The 13,588-nt window shown below is 44.6% G+C and overlaps 1 pseudogene; it reads right to left on the reverse strand.

Annotated features, from left to right (window-relative positions):
* Positions 1 to 9,320: 9,320 nt before the first annotated feature.
* LOC116273518 lies at positions 9,321 to 9,420 on the reverse strand (annotated as a pseudogene).
* Positions 9,421 to 13,588: the final 4,168 nt, after the last annotated feature.

Consider the following 13,588-nt stretch of genomic DNA (forward strand, 5'->3'; position numbering starts at 1 on the left):
CTATTCAGGTGATGGGTTCACTAAAAGCCCAGACTTTACCACAGTGTAATATATGCATGTTAAGAAATCTGCACTCGTGCCACCTAAATATCTAACAAAAAATTATTTTCAGAAATAGTACTTTTTGTGGGGCATGCTGGCTCACACTTGTAATCCTAGTGCTCTGGGAGGCCAAGGTGGGTGGATCACCTGAGGTCAGGAGTTCGAGACCAGCCTGGCCAACATGGTGAAACCCCAGCTCAACTGAAAACTACAAAAATTAGCCGGGTGTGGTGGCATGCACCTGTAATCCCAGCTACTTGGGAGGCTGAGCCAGGAGAATCGCTGGAATCTGGAAGGTGGAGGTTGCAGTGGGTTGAGATTACACAATTACTCTCCAGCCTGGGTGACAGAGCGAAACTCCGTCTCAAAAAAACAAGAAAGAAAAGAAAAAAAGAAAATCATGCTGGGTAAAATAGCTCATGCTTGAAATCCCAGCACTTCAGGAGACTGAGGCAGGAGGACTGCTCAAGCCTAGGAGTTTGAGACCAGCCTGGGTAACATAGGGAGACCTTGTCTTTACAAAACCAGGCATGGTGGCGTGCACCTATAGTTCCAGCTACTCGGTAGGCTGAGTAGGGAGGATTACTTGAGCCTGGGAAATCAAGGAGGTAGTGATCCGTGATCATACCACTGCACTCCAGCCTGGGTGACAGATTGAGACCCTATTCGAAAGAAAGAAATTCTTTATGTGATTCCCCTAAATTCCTCCCTTCCTTCTTTCTTTTCTTTTCTCTTCTTTCTTTTCTCTCTTCTTTTTGACAGAGTCTCACTCCCTCACTCAGGATGAAGTGCAGTGGCACAATCTCGGTTCACTGCAACCTCTGCCTCCCAAGTTCAAATGATTTTCCTGCCTCAGCCTCCTGAGTAGATGGGACTACAGGTGTGTGCCACCACGCTCAACTAATTTTTGTATTTCTAGTCGAGACACGATTTTGCCATGTTGGCCAGCTGGTCTCGAATTCCTGGCTTCAAGTGATCCGCCCACTTCAGCCTCCCGAAGTGCTGGGATTACAGGCGTGAGCCACCACGCTGGGCCAGGTTCCCATACTTTTGAGCTACTGTCCTTTTCTGTTCCAGGGCCCCATTAGGACACCACATTAGAGGAGTTGTCATGCCTTATTAGGCTCCTCTTGGCTGTGGTCGTTTCTCAGATTGTTTTTCATGACCTTGATGATTTAAAAAAATGTCTTGCTATGTTGTCCAGGCTGGTCTTGAACTCCTGGCCTTAAGTGATCATCCTGCCTCAGCCTCCCAAGTAGCTGGAATTACAGGGACAGGCCACCGCGCCTGGCTCCAACCTTCGTTGGTTTTCAGGAGTGTTGCTCATGTGTTTTGTAGATTGCTGCTCTATTAAGATTTGCCTGTTATTCTCATGATTCCGTTGGGTTTGAGGTTTTCGAGAGGAAGGGAAAGCGCTGTTCCATGTACTATGAGCATGAGTTCTTACTGTTGATGCTCTCCTCGATCCTCCGCATGGGATAGTGTTTATCAGGTTTCTCCACTGTCATCCAGGCTGGAGTGCAGTGGCTCGATTATTGCTCACTGCAGCCTTGAACTCCCGGGCTCAAGTAATCCTCCCGCCTCAACCTCCTGATTAGCTAGGACTACAGGTGCATGGCACCAGGCCTGCCCTCTCTCTCAAAAAGAAAGAAAGAGAGAGAGAGAGAGGCAGGAAGGAAGGAAAGGAAGGAAGGAAGGAAGGAAGAAAGGAAGGAAAGAAGGAAAGAAAAAGAAAGAAAGAAAGAAAGGAAAAGGAAAGGAAAGGAGGAAGGAAGGAAGGAAGAAAAGAAAGAGAAAGAAAGAAAGAAAGAAAGAAGAAAGAAAGAAAGAAAGACAGAAAGAAAGAAAGAACAGAGTGAGAAACAGATGTATTGTGCAAGGGGAAAGATCTAGTTGTTTTGCTTAAAGGAAAGGAAATTGGTAAAATGAAATAAATTCAGATATTCTTTGGACGTTTTCAATAATAGATTTCAGAATGTCTTTTTCTCAAAACAGATATTATAATAATTTTTTGTAAGATGCCCATTTTCCATTTGACATCCTATTAAAAAGTCAAGATTCTTGTGAGATATATTTTTCCTAATGGGTTAAATTGATTTTCTTTTTTCTTTTCGAGTTGGGGGTCTCTGTCGCCCAGGCTGTAGTGCAATGGTAAGATCATAGCTCACTGCAGCCTTGAACTCCTGGACTTAAGGGATTCTCTCATCTTTTAAGTTCAATTATTAAGTTGTTAAAAAACAAAAAACAAAATAAAAGGTTACCAGCTTCAGGCCAGACACAGTGACTCACACCTGTAATCTCAACACTTTGGGAGGCCAAGGCGGGTGGATCATTTGAGACAAGCCTGGTCAATATGGTGAAACCCTGTCTCTACTAAAAATGCAAAAATTAGCTGGGCATGGAGGTGGGTGCCTATAATCCCAGCTACTTGGGAGGATGAGGCAGGAGAATTGCTTGAACCCAAGAGATGGAGGTTGCAGTGAGCCGAGATCGCACCACTGCACTCCAGCCTGGGCAACAGAGCGAGACTGTCTGAAAACAAACAAACAAAAAATGGTGAGCCTTAGGACTCACGGTTTCTGTAAAAGGACTGCATCCCTTCTGCAAATTGAGAAACCCAGTCTAGTGGCTGTGCATTATGTCGGTGTCCTGGTGCACATCAGCACTGAGCTTTAGGTGCAGGGAGAACAGCTGCAGGGGGAGAGCTCTGAGGCCGGGAGACCCTCACAGGCTGTCATATCACCTGGGCATGAGAGGATGACAGGCCACTGGGAAAGGGAACAGATGTTCAACAAGATATGTCGATAATGGCATTGATGGTGTTTCGCAGTTACCAGGGCAGGGGGTGAGAGGAAGTGAAAGACAAATGTGACCATCGTCTTGGTAACAAGAGCGTCTGTCACATCCCCAAACCCCCGCAGCATGGCTCTTGAACTGGATTCCATCCCCGTCCCCAGGGTCTCACACATCACATGAATGACAGGGCGGGGGTGAGACTAGCATTCCCAGATAAGCCAAGCCCTCAGCCCAGGCTTGCACACACCTCTGAGATGTCCCCATGAGGATCCCAACTCCATCGTGTTATCTCCCATCATTTAAAGACCTCCTTCCCGCCCCAACCCTGTCTCTGCTTCCCTTTAGAGACAAACTTCTCAGGAGGCCGCTATCTCCATTTCCCCCTCCTGAGTGGGATCTCCACGCCATGGCCATGGTCCCAAATGGAATGGATGCTTTTCCAGTCTCCTCTTTTATTTTTTATTTTTTCTTGAGACAGGGTCTTCCTCTGTCGCCCAGGCTGGAGTGCAGTGGTGTGATCTTGGCTCACTGCAACCTCCGCCTTCTGAGCTCAAGTGATTCTCCCACCCCAGCTTCCCAAGTAGCTGAGATTACAGGCATGTGCCACCATATCCAGCTAATTTTTGTATTTTTTATAGAGACAGGGTCTCACTATGTCGGCCAGGCTGGTCTTGAACTCCTGGGCTCAAGCCATCCTCCAGCCTTGGCCTCCCAAAATGCTAGGATTACAGGCATGAGCCACCGTGCCTGGCCCAGTCTCCTCTTAAATAACCTTTCAGCGTCACTTGGCAGCTGCGTCCCCTCCTTGCTTACCTCTCCTCTTCCCTCCCAGCTGTGTCCCCTGCGTTTCCCTGGCTGCACTTCTTGTCTTTCTGCTCACTCCTTGGTAGCGTCCTCTCAGAGGTCACGTGCGGGCCTTCTCTTCTCGTAGCACCCTCTCCTCCCAGCTGACTTTCTCTGCATCCTCACCTTTAGATACCATCTGCCATCAAGGTCCAAATAATAGACATCCCCAGACTCCAGATTTGAGCTCCAGCCTCGCACACCTGGTTCCCTCTTCTGCCTGTCTGCGCTTCAGTCTCACATGCCACAGTTTGCTCCTCGTCCCTCTGCTTTTATCTGCAGCCTGCTTCCTGCTGGCATTCCTCATTTCTCAGGCTGCCAGTGGGGGAGCTGTTCTCAGCATCCTCCCCTCCTTCCTACCCAGTTCATTTCACTCACTACTTCCAGAATCCACCTGCCAGCCTCACTCCGTTTCCTCCACCACCATTAAAGTCCAAAAAAAAGTTTCTTTCTTTTTTTCTTTTTCTTAGATGGGTTCTCACTCCGTGCCCAGGCTAGACTGTAGTGGTGCAATCATAGCTCACTGCAGCCTTGAATTCCTGGCATCAAGCCATCCTCCTGCCTCAGCCTCCCCAGTAGCTGGGACTACAGGCACACACCACCATGCCAAGCTATTTTTTTTTTTTTTTTCCAGAGATGGAGTCTCACTGTGGTGCCCAAACTAGTCTCAAACTCCTGGCCTCAAGCAATCCTCCCATTTTGATCTCCCAAAGCACTGGGATTACAGGTAGGAGCCACCACACTCAGCCACTAAACTGTTTTTTTCCTTTCTTGTTTTCTTTTATTTTGAGACAAGGTATCACTCTGTTGCCCAGGCTAGAGAACAGTGGCACAATCTCAGCTCACTTCAGCCTCGACTTCCCTGGTTCAAGCAATCCTCCCACTTCAGCTTCCCGAGCAGCTGGGACTACAGGTGTCCGCCACCACACCTGACTAATTATTGTATTTTTTGTAGAGATGGGATCTTGCTGTGTTGCCCAGGCTGGTCTTGAACTCCTGAGCTCAAGCAATCCTCCCACCTCAGTCTCCCAAAGCACTGGGATTACAGGCGTGAGTCACCAAACTCAGCACTAAACTATTTCTTATAGTTTTCTAGTTTCCAGCAAAAATGTCTCACAAGAAGCATAAAAAACAAAACAAACAAACCAAAAACAACGCAAACCTTACTTGGATCATTATAACGGATTTGTTTGCTTCCAGACAGCAAATCTTTTAGGAATATTCCCTCCTTTGACCGCCTGGCCAGGGCATGGAGAATTTCCATGTGTAGGAATGTCAGAATCACACAGATTGAAGTACCAGCCTGAATTGAAAAAGCCTTACATAATTTGTTTAAACTAACACTCACCAACTAAATTGGACTAAAGCCAAAGGGAAGACAGGACACCTGCTAAACGGGGAGCCTCAGGGGCCAGGGAAAGGGGTTCGAGACCAGCCTTAGGACATAGTAAGATCCCCACCTCTACCAAGAAAAAGTAAAATACATACATAAATTTTATTTATTTATTTATTTATTTATTTAGAGACAGAGTCTCACTCTGTTGCCCAGGCTGGAGTACATTAGTGTGTACTCCACATGTGGCCTAAAATACATAAATACATTTTAAAATAAGTAAATAAAGGCCAGGTGTGGTGGCTCATGCCTGTAATCCCAGTACTTTGGGAGGCTGAGGTGGGTGGCTCATCCAAGGTCGGGAGTTCGAGACCAGCCTGATCAACATGGTGAAATCCCATCTCTACTAAAAATACAAAATTAGCCGGGCATGGTGGCGCATGTCTGTAGTCCCAGCTACTCAGGAGGCTGAGGCAGGAGAATCGCTTGAACCCGGGAGGCAGAGGTTGCAGTGAGCCGAGATTGGGCCATTGCACTCTAGCCTCAGTGACAGAGCAGAAACTCCATCTCAAAATGAATAAATAAAATAAAGTAAAATAAAATAAAATAACTAAATAAATAAAAAGGGTGAGTATGTTCAGGAGGGTGCCTGGGAGCAAGTGGAGGCTGATGAGTGTGTGGGGATGGAGGTGGAGCCTGTTTACCAAGGACACCTATGGCTTCATGTGCCCTCCCTGGGAGCCTTGAAGGGGCTTTCCCTGTTCCTCATTATGGTCATCACTACCATCCTTCTTTCTGTCTGTCTCCTCAGTTGTAAAATGAAAATAACAGATCTACATTGTTCCTCAATTGGATATTTTTAAGATGAATGGGTCATTATACCGGGTTTTCATGCATTTTGGTTTTTTGTTTTGTTTTGAGACAGAGTCTTACTCTGTCGCCCAGGCTGGAGTGCAGTGGTGCCATCTTGGCTCACTGCAAACTCTGCCTCCTGGATTCAAGCGATTCTCCTGCCTCGGCCTCCGAAGTAGCTGGGATTATAGGTGCCCACCACCACACTGGGCTAATTTTTGTATTTTTGGTAGAGACGGGGTTTCACCATGTTGGCCAGGCTAGTGTTGAACTCCTGATCTCAGGTGATCCTCCCACCTCGGCTTCCCAAAGTGCTGGGATTACAGGCACAAGCAACCATGCCCAGCCTCATGCATTTTAAAATGAGATGTTCCAGGGACTAAAATTGCGCAGAGACCAAAGAAAAAATGAGTCCAGAAAAAGAGTTGGCTGAGAACATTACTGAGGAGAATTTACCTTGCTGCTGCAGGTGGCTAAGAACATAGACGACCACTGCACGGCAGTGTCTCCATGGACCAAAGTGGGAAAATGTCTGGCTTTGCTCTCTGCTGCCTTATCAATATGCAGCTGACAAAGGGCTGGGTTAGTTGAGGCTGGAACCACTGGGTGCCATGCACGTGCTAACAATCCACACAGGCCAGCAGGCACTGCCCCACTGTTCTGTCCATTGATCAAGAATATGACAGTCAGGGCCACTACCACTTTGTTCCTGCAATGCAGGGAAACTGCAAATCTATGAAACTTGAAAACTCTGCTCAGAGTATGTGCTTAGGGAAATTGCATTCCTCCCAGACATAGCAGTCTTGCTGTCTACTTCCCACACAGGAACGGCAGATCAAGTATTTAGAAGGGGCTGCTCTCTGCCTGGGATTCTCCAAGGAGCTGTTGGAATAGTAAATGCCCTTTCGACTGGCTAGACTGTTTCAACTGAATCCCAGTCAAAAATGGAAAAGCAGGTGCCTTCTCTCCCTTCTCCAGCTCCCTCTCCCCTTCAGTCGAGCCTTCCAGCCGTTGTCAGAGTAGAACTGCCCTGGGGTTCAACAATGGTGGAGAAGGCAGCTGCCCAGTTTTGAGGAGGGCAAAATCTCTCTGCCCCCAGTCCCTAACTCACATCCCCCTCAAATGTTGGGAGTTCCACCGTTAGAGATGCAGCTGGGGCCAGGCGCAGTGGCTCATGCCAGCACGTAATCCCCGCATTTTAAGAGGCTGAGGCGGGTGGATCACCTGAAGTCAGGAGTTCAAGACCAGCCCAGCCAATATGGTGAAACCCCATCTCTACCAAGAATACAAAAATTATCTGGGCGTGGTGGCATGTGCCTGTAATCCCAGCTACCTGGGAGGCTGAGGCAGGAGAATTGCGTGAACCTGGGAGGCGGAGGTTGCAGTGAGCTGAGACCGTGCCGCTGCACTCCAGCCTGGGTGAAAGAGCGAGACTCTGTTTCAAAAAAAAAAAAAAAAAAAAAAAGAGCGATACAGTTGGGCTCGATGCAGTGGCCCACATTTACAATTCCAGCACTTTGGGAGGCCAAGGCAGAAGGATAGATTGAGCCCAGCAGTTCCAGACCAACCTGGGCAACATAAGGAGATCCCACCAAAAATAAAAATAAAAAAAGCTGGGCATGGTGGTGCATGCCTATGGTCCCAGCTAATCAGGAGACTGAGGCAGGAGGATTGCTTGAGCCCAGGAGGCTGAGGCTGCTGTGAGCTGTGATTGTACCTCTGCAGTCCAGCCTGAGCTACAGCATGAGACACTATCTCTAAAAAATATAAAATAAATTTTAAAAAGTACAGTTGGCCCTTGAGCAACATGAGGGCTGAGGTGGCAACCTCTGTAGTGCTCACTCTCCAAAACCTTAACTACTGATAGCCTACTGTTGACCAGAAGCCTTATCTGTAACATGAACTGTCAATTAACCATGTTTAGTATAAATATTCTATACTATATTCATACGATAAAGTAAGCTGGAGAAAAGAAAAGGTTATTGAGAAAATCATAAAGAAGATAAAATGTATTTACTATTCCTGAAGTGAATGTGGATCATCATAAAGGTCTTTATCCTCATCATCCTCACAATGAGTAGGCTGAGGGGGAGGAGGAAGAAGAGGAGGGGTTGGTCTTGCTGTCCCAGCGATGGCAGAGGCAGAAGTGATGTAGGGGGTTGGAGGCAAGGCAAGAGAGGCAGGCGCACTTAGTGCAACTTTTATTGAAAAAAAATCTGTCTGTAAGTGGACCCCTGCAATCCAAACTTTTGTTGTTCAAGGATCAACTGTATTTCTCTAGGGTTTCTTAGTGACACTGGAGAAGGTGCTTTAAAATGCCAGTATGGGCTGGGCACAGTGGCTTATGCCTGTAATGCCGGCACTTTGGGAGGCCAAGGCAGGTGGATCACCTGAGCTCAGGAGTTCGAGACCAGTCTGGTCAACATGATGAAACCCTGTCTCTACTAAAAATAAAAAAATTAGCTGGGCGCGATTGCACACATCTGTAATCCCAGCTATTCAGGAGGCTGAGGCAGGAGAATCACTTGAACCTGGGAGGCAGAGGTTGCAGTGAGCCAAGATTGCACCACTGCATTCCAACCTAGGTGACAGAATGAGACTCTGTCTCAAAAAAAAAAAAAAAGAAGTTTTTAATTTTGATGTAGTTCAATTTATTTATATATTTTTTGTTGTCTGTGCTTTTGGTGCCATATCCAAGAGATCATTGCCAAATCCATTGTCATGAAGTGCTTTCTCTGTGTTTTCTTTTAAGAGTTTTATAGGCCAGGTACAGTGGCTCACAATTGTAATCCCAGCACTCTGGGAGGCTGAGGCGAGAGGATGGCCTGAACCCAGGAACTTAAGACCAACATGGGCAACATAGTGAGACTCCATCTCTTAAAAAAAAAGGTAAGAAAGAAAAAGAAAAAAAAGAGTTTTATCACTTTAGGTCTTACATTTAGGTCTTGGATTCATTTAGAGTTGATTTTTGTATATAGTGTAAGGGTCCAGGTTCATTCATTTGCATGTAGATATCCAGTTTTCCTAAAATCATTTGTTGAAAAAACTCCTTTCTCCACTGACTAGTCTTGGGACCCTAATTTAAAAACTATTGGACTAGGCCGGGCGTGGTGGCTCAAGCCTGTAATCCCAGCACTTTGGGAGGCTGAGGCGGGCGGATCATGAGGTCAGGAGATGGAGACCATCCTGGCTAACACCGTGAAACCCCATCTCTACTAAAAAATACAAAAAACTAGCCGGTGTGGTGGCGGGCGCCTGTAGTCCCAGCTACTCAGGAGGCTGAGGCAGGAGAATGGCGTGAACCTGGGGGCACTGAGCTTGCAGTGAGCCGAGATCATGCCACTGCACTCCAGCCTGGGGTACAGAGCAAGACTCCGTCTGAAAAAAAAACCCAAAAACTATTGGACTATATGTATGAGAGTTTATTTCTGGACCCTGTATTCTTTTAATTTTTAAAAATAATTTCTCACTTTTGCTTGTCATCCTTGCACAGGGGCATGCTAATCTTCTCTGTATCTTTCCAATTTTAGTATGTGTGCTGCCAAAATGGGCACTTCTGGGCTTTCTTTTCCATTCCATTATTCTATATGTCTATCTGTATGCCAGTACTACACAGTTTGTTTGTGTTTTTTGAAACAACATCTCATTCTGTTGCCCAGGCTGGAATACAGTGGCACAATCTTGGCTCACTGCAGCCTCAACCTCCTGGGTTCAAATAATCCTTCCACCTCAGCCTCCTGAGTAGCTGAAAATACAGGTGTGCGCCACCATGCCTGGCTAATTTTTGTATCTTTTATAGATGGGGTTTTGCCATGTTGCCCAGGCTGGACTATACTGTTTTGATCACTGTGGGTTTGTAATACATTTTAGAATTAGAAAGTATGAGACTTCCCACTTTATTTTTTATTTTTTATTTTTTATTTTTACCAGGTCTCACTCTGTCACTCAGGCTAGAGTGCAGTGGCACAATCTCAGCTCATTGCAACCTCCGCCTTTCAAGTGATTCCCCTGCCTCAGCCTCCTGAGTAGCTGGGATTACAGGCACCCACCACCATGCCCGGCTAATTATTTTTTTTGTTTTTGGTAGAGACGAGATGTCTTTTGTTTTGTTTTGTTTTCTTTTGTTTTCTTTTCTTTTCCTTTCTTTATTTCAACGGAGTCTTGCTCTGTCGTCCAGGCTGGAGTGCAGTGGCACAATCTCGGCTCACTGCAACCTCCGCCTCCTGGGTTCAAGCAATTCTCCTGCCTCAGCCTCCCAAGTAACTGGGATTACAGGCATGCAACACCACGCCCTGCTAATCTTTGTATTTTTAGTAGAGATAGGATTTCACCATGTTGGGTAGGCTGGTCTCATACTTGTGACCTCGGGTGATCCACCCACCTTGGCCTCCCAAAGTACTGCAATTACAGGCATGAGCTACGCAATTAAAGGTATGAGCTACTGTGCCCGGCCTCAAAGTTGTTCATTTTCAAGATTGCTTTAGCTATTCAGGAACCCTGGCGTCTGAATTTTAGAATGGGTTTTTCTATTTCTTCAAAAAATGCCCTTGAGATTTGATAGAAATTGTATTAAATCTATAGACTGCTTTGGTTAATATCAACATCTTAGCAATATTACATGTTTTAACCCACAAACACAGGATATCTTTCCATTTATTTGTGTCTTCTTTAATTTCTTTTGGCCATGTTTTGTAGTTTTCTTTTCCTTTTTCTTTCTTTTTTTTTTTTTTTTTTTTTTTTGATACTGGGTTTTGCTCTGTTGCCTAGGCTGCTGGAGTGCAGTGGTGTAATCATGGCTCACTATAGCCTTGACTTCCCAGGCTCAAGTGATCCTCCCACCTCAGTCCCCTGAGTAGCTGGGACTACAGGTGCAAACCACCATGCCTGGCTACTTTTTTTAATTTTTATTTTTGTAGAGACAGAGTCTTGCCAAATTGCCCAGGCTGGTTTTGAACTCCTGGGTTCAAGAAATCCACTTGCCTCAGCCTCCCAAAGTGCTGGGATTACAGGCATGAACCACTGTAACTGTCAGTAGTTTTTAGTGTGTCATTTTTTACCTCCTTGGCTGAGTTATTCTTCAATATTTTTTTGATGTTATTGTTAATGGAATTATTTTCTTAATTTCCTTTTGGATTATTCATTGTTAGTATATAAAAGTGCAACTGATTTTTGTATGTTGAGATTGTATCCTGCAGCTTTGCTTAATCCATTTTTTAGTTCTAACAGATGTTTTTGGTGGAATATTTGTGGTTTTCTACCTAAAAGATCATGTTGTCTGTGAACATAGATCATTTTATTTCTTCCTTTGCAATTTGATGCTTTTTTTTTGTCTTACCTAATTGATTGGCTAGGACTTTCAGTGCTATGTTAAATAAAAGTGGTGAAAGTGGGCATCCTTGTTTTGTTTCTGATCTTGGAGAAAAAGTTCTCAGTCTTTTAGCATTGAACATGATGTTAGTTGTGTGTGCTTCTTATATATGGCCTTTATTATGTTGAGGCAGTTTTCTTTTTTTCTTTTTTTTTGAGACAGGATCTCACTATGTTGCCCAGGCTGAACTCAAACTCCTGGGCTCAAGTGATTCGCCTGCCTCAGCTTCCCAAAGTGCTGGGATTACAGGTGTGAGCCACCACACCCAGTCATGGTTTTCTTCTAATGTCATACATCTTTATTATCCTATATCACATTGTTGATTTTCATATGTTGAACCATCCTTGCATTCCAGGAATAAATCTTACTTAGTCATCATATATAATATTTTACTTGTCCTATTGAACTCTATTTGCTCATATTTTGTTGAGAATTTCTATGTCAATATTCACCAAGAATATTCGTCTGTAGTTTTCTTTTCTTGTAGTGTCTGTCTGACTTCCATATCAGGATAGCGCTGGCTTCATATAATGAATTTGGAAGTATTCTTTCCTCTTCAATTTTTTTGAAATTAATTGAAATGCATATAAATCTACTTTTAATAATGCCTGTGGTTAGCATTCAGTTTGCAAGATTCCTGAAAACTTAACAATGGGCTCTCCTGAGCTTGGATGCACTAGCTCCAGTACCATCCTGAAGGTGATCATACTTGAGGAGCCCTAAAGTGTTCATTTTGTTGTTAACAAGATTCTGTACAGACAGAAGGAAAGAGACTACTTTTTTTTATTTTTGTTTAAATTAAGACAGGGTTTCACCATGTTGACGAGGCTGGTCTCAATCTTCTGACCTCATGTGATCCACTTGCCTTGGCCTCCCAAAGTGTTGGGATTACAGGCGTGAGCCACTACACCCAGCCAGAAAAGGGACTACTTTTTAACTGAGAAAGGGAACTGTTTCTTACTTGCTGAGAAGAAATGCTTTTCCTAATGAGTTCATATGCCTAACAAAAGGACATACATAGAAGTTTTTATTGAAACTGTACTTACATTATAGTAGTTAAAGGGTGAAAGCAACTCAACTATTCATCTGAAATAAAAGAGATAAGTAAATTGTGGTCTACTTATACAATGCAATACTAACCCATCCATAAAGTGAAAGAACTTTAGCTGCATGCGACAACATGGATAAACTTCATATGCATAATGTTGAGTGAAAAGAGTAAGATGCACACAGAAAAATACATATCACTTGATTCCACTTATACAAAGTACAAGAATAGGTAAAACCAATTCATATTGTTAGAATCAAGATAGTGGTTACCTCCGGGGAGCTCTTGATTGGGAGAGAGCAATAAGCGAATCTTCCAGATGACTGGAAATGTTCTACATCTTGACATGAGAGGTGGTTATGTGAATGTGTACATATGTAAAATCTCATTGAGCTGTACGCTTAAGATACGTGCATGTTACTGAAAGTTTATTATATTCCAAAAAAAGGTAACAAAATGCCTTTCTTTATTTTTTAATTGTACTTTTAAATTTCAAGAGCCACAGGCTTTTAAAAAAATTGTTTATATTTAAATAAAAATTCCTTCATATTTCTACTTAGACTGCATTACAGGCTTGTTTTAAGAGCCTATAAAACAGAGGAGCTAAAAGAAAATTCCTTCCAGCCCCTTGACCCCTTCGCTACTCTTTTTTTTTTTTTTTTTTTTTTTTTTGAGACGGAGTCTCGCCCTGCTGCCCAGGCTGGAGTGCAGTGGCCGGATCTCAGCTCACTGCAAGCTCCGCCTCCCGGGTTCACGCCATTCTCCTGCCTCAGCCTCCCAAGTAGCTGGGACTACAGGCGCCCGCCACCGCGCCCGGCTAGTTTTTTTTTTTTATATTTTTTAGTAGAGACGGGGTTTCACCGTGTTAGCCAGGATGGTCTCGAGCTCCTGACCTCGTGATCCGCCCATCTCGGCCTCCCAAAGTGCTGGGATTACAGACTTGAGCCACCGCGCCCGGCTACTCTTTTTTCTAGTGTTCACAATTTAATGTCTTCCTTCCACTCATTCTTGATACCCATGAATGCTGGAACAAAAATGGTTCTGTCTTATTCAACCTTCAGAAAAAGAGCCAAAACCCAGCTCCTTCTCATCATCTCCACTGGTAAGACCAGGGTCCAAGCACGGTCCTCTCTTGTTGGGGTTAGTGCAGTCACTTCCTGCTATGAACTGAATTATGTCCTCCCAAAATTCATATGCAGAAGCCCTAACCCACGGCGTGACTATATTTGGAGATAGTGCCTTTAAAGAAGTGAAAGGAGATGATAATTGTGGAGCCCTGATTCAATACGACTGTTGTCCTTAGAAA

Source organism: Papio anubis, unplaced genomic scaffold (assembly GCF_008728515.1).
Source record: "Papio anubis isolate 15944 unplaced genomic scaffold, Panubis1.0 scaffold8, whole genome shotgun sequence".
NCBI classification, from domain to species: Eukaryota; Metazoa; Chordata; class Mammalia; order Primates; family Cercopithecidae; genus Papio; species Papio anubis.